Consider the following 3273-nt stretch of genomic DNA (forward strand, 5'->3'; position numbering starts at 1 on the left):
CCGAGTGTTCTTTTTTCTTAATTTAGAAAAGGCACAAACTCAAACCCCCAAGAGGTTACTTTTTGTGGCATAGACCGAGAAGGGCGTTTCTGATGGGGGGGGGACACCATCTTCCCTCCTCCTGGGGTCTGAGCATGGGTGGCTCCCCAAAGTCAAGGCCATCAGAAGGGAAGCGCCCCTCCCAGCCACCTTGAGACCCTTTTGAGAATGGAAAACTTTGTCTGAACTGCCGTCCCCCGGGGTGACCTGGTGCCAGCCCGGAGGATCCCGTGACACGCCTCGAGGTGCAGCGGGGCATCCCGGCTATTTTCACGGCCAGGAGAGAAGGACCAGGACGCGGCTGGCTGGGTTCCAAAAAACGGAAGAAATGAAGGGCGACCCTTGAGTGGATCAGAGATCCTCCTCATCTCCTTGGAAGGCAGGCCTGGGGCCAGAGAACAAAATTCAAATCCAGCCTCAGGAGCCATTTTACCCTCCTGGCTCCCTCTCCTCGTCTATAAATGAGCTGGAGAAGGGAATGGCCAATCCAGTGTCTTTGCCAAGAAAACCCTGCTTGGCTCTGGGACCTCTGGAAAAGGCCTGTCAGTCAAGCTCACGTGTGCTGGGCCTGCTAAGCCCTTGTCACTGGGCTGTAGGGATGCTATGACTATCCTCATTTTACAGAGGAAGAAACTGAGGCAGACAGCCTCAGGGACTTTGGCAGGTCGTGGGTGTCTGAATTCCGATCTCCTGCCTGGGCCCAGCGCTCTTACCCGCTGCGCCACACGGTCAAAAACCTGGAATTGGCAAGAAGACCTTCTTGGCCGTGGAGCGAGGTCGCGTTTGCTCCTGGGAGCACAGCGCGGCGCCGGCCCATAAGAAACATGCTAAGTGCTGGTGCCACTCCTCCTTCCCTCCATCAGGGCAAAGCAATGAAACCTCCCCTTTCTCTTCTCCCTCCTCAACTTTTTATAGCCGCCTTGAAAAAGGGACTTCTGGAAAGGCGACCCCAGAGAGAATTCAGTTGCGTTCTTCCCCTTCGGCCTGATCTTCCGTATAATTAATCGGCCAGCCCCTCGGCCTCTCCGTGTGGCCTGAGACGGTCCATATTCAGAGAGGGAGGGAGGCTGTCGGCCAATGAGGGCTCTCGAGCAGGGCAGCGTCTCCGGCAGATGCTCCCACGCTGGAAAGGCTCCGAGGACCACCTGGTGGCCGGCCCGCGAGGATGGCCTGGCCGGAGCTTTGCCTCTTGAGAGCAGGCAGCCGCCCTGCCCGGCCCTTTCTTCTTCCTTGTCACCCACCAGCTGGCCTTCCCCACCACCTCTGGTGGCCCTGCGGGATGAGTCAAAGCGGCTGCCTTGGGAGAAAGAACTCCAGGGGTCTTGGAGTTGGACGACCTGAGGCCAAACGCTGGCTCTGACCTCGGGCCGAGTCCCTTCCCCTCGCTGGAAGGCGCCGAGCAGGGACTAGGTGACTCTTGTTGCTTCTGGGCATGGGGGGGCGCCCAGGGGCCCCCCCAGATCTGAAGCTGGAGAAAGAAATGGCAAACCCCGTCTGTCTCTCTCCAAGAAAACCCCCGACAGGCCCAGGGAGCTGGGCACGACTGAACAACTCCGAAGCTGCCTTCCTTCCCTGCTATTAAAAAAGAAAACGAGAGAGTGGGGGCCACAGAACAGTCCTGGGTGACCGCCGGCTTGGGACCAGAGCCCAGAGGCCCCCCCCCAGCAGCTCTGGCGATGGGGCTCCCCAGAGGGGCCCACTCCCCAAACAGCGGCGGCTGGAGCCTGGCCAGGTGCGCCACCTCGTGGGCAGTCCTCGGGCCCGAGGAGGGAGTGGGTCACTTCAAAAGCGACCTGCCCTCGGCAGCCTCTGGGCTCACTGTTCTGTGTGACGCGCCTGCCAGAGATCCGGGCCACGAGCTCCTCCATCGTTTAGTGGCATTTCTGTCCTTACTGCTGTTAACAATGAGAGTCCCTGTCAGGAGCCAGCCCTGTACGGAAATCCCATTCTATCTGCACCACCACCAGGGAGGAAACGGGTCGAGAGAGGTTCCCTGACTTGTCTAAGGCCACACGGCTAGGAAGTACCAACGGCAGGACCTGCACGGAGGTCCCCGTTCTGCCTCACTGCCCGAGGATTCGTGTCTCCTTTTGCGGGAGATTAAAAACAGCCTTTTCTGATTGCTGTAAACTTTCTCAAATATCCAACATCCAGGCCGGTAAGGAAGGAGCCCCGAGACATGCTGAAAACGCCCCTTGGCCTTGGAGTCAGAAATCTTCTTGTTTTTCAGTCGTGTCCCACACGGTGACCCCATTTGAGGTTCTCTCGGCAGAGATGCGGCAGCGGTTTGCCATTTCCTTTTCCAGCTCGTTTGACAGAGGAGGCAACCGAGGCAAACGAGGTGACGGTCACATAGCTACTTAATTGTCTGAGGCCCGTTTGAACTCGGGAAGTCTTCCTGATTCCGAGCCTGGGTTCTAACCACGGTGCCGCCTAAATATCCCAGAGTTAGAGGACATGAGTTCAAATCTTGGCGATGTGATTCACAACCTGCGTGATCTTGGGCCCGTCTCAACCTCTCTCTGCCTAGATTTCATGGCCTTTAGGGTCCTTGATCTAAATCTCTACTCTTATCAAAGTCTGGGAGGAAGGGGGCCGGACCTGGCCTTTAGTGGGATAGGAGTCTCCCTCTGCCAGTGAAGATTTGCAATTTATCTCTTGAAGAAAGTTGCTTGAGATAATGAGCTCAGTGACTTGCCCAGGACCACCCATCCAGGCTGTGTCAGAGGCAGGATTTGCATTGCTGGTCAGGCTAGAAGCCTTTATTCACTGCCAAACTCTGCTGAAGAAGGAAATTCACAGAAAAAGAGAACAGCCCAGCTCAGGGGACACATTTTGGTGGAAAGACACCAGGACGCGTCTTTGTTTTCCACCCTTCCTGTCTCAGAATCGGGGCTCTGTATTGGTTCCAAGGCAGAAGAGCAGCAAAGGTTCAACAACAGGGATTAAGTGACTCCTTCAGGGTGGCTCAGGGGATGGAGAGGGGGGAGCTCTGCCATTTCTGGACTTATCTCTCTCTCCACTGAGCCACCTTGTTGCCTCTGTACATACATTTTTATGCTGAGGAAGGGAATTTTGGAAGAACTGCGAAAGGCTGCTGGTGGAAGGTAGGATCTGAGCGGAGTCTTTTTTGTTTTTTAAAACCTTTACCTCCCATCTTGGAGTCAATACTGTGTATTGGCTCCAAGGCAGAAGAGTGGTCAGGGCTAGGCAATGGGGGTGAAGTGACTTGCC

Source organism: Monodelphis domestica, chromosome 1, assembly GCF_027887165.1.
Source record: "Monodelphis domestica isolate mMonDom1 chromosome 1, mMonDom1.pri, whole genome shotgun sequence".
Classification (NCBI taxonomy): Eukaryota; Metazoa; Chordata; class Mammalia; order Didelphimorphia; family Didelphidae; genus Monodelphis; species Monodelphis domestica.